The following is a 252-nucleotide window of genomic DNA, read 5'->3' on the forward strand; positions in this document are numbered from 1 at the left end:
GAAGGTGAAGAGGGCTGTTGGAGTGAGATGTTCTCATTTGAACGAGGACTAGAACACAGCATGGGTGTCTGATTGTGAGACCAGAAGCCTCACTGGCAGCCCCAAGAGAGAGAAGAGTCAGGGAGTGGAGAAGACAAGGCAGGCAGGATCCTAAGGAGGTGATAAAGGAGGTAGCCCAGGCAGTGGCCCTAGACTTTGGTGATCAGAAGGACATCGGTGCTTTTGGAAGAGCCGTGTCAGTAGAGGGTGGGG

This window comes from Propithecus coquereli, unplaced genomic scaffold, assembly GCF_000956105.1.
Source record: "Propithecus coquereli isolate 6110/MARCELLA unplaced genomic scaffold, Pcoq_1.0 Scaffold23, whole genome shotgun sequence".
NCBI lineage: Eukaryota > Metazoa > Chordata > Mammalia > Primates > Indriidae > Propithecus > Propithecus coquereli.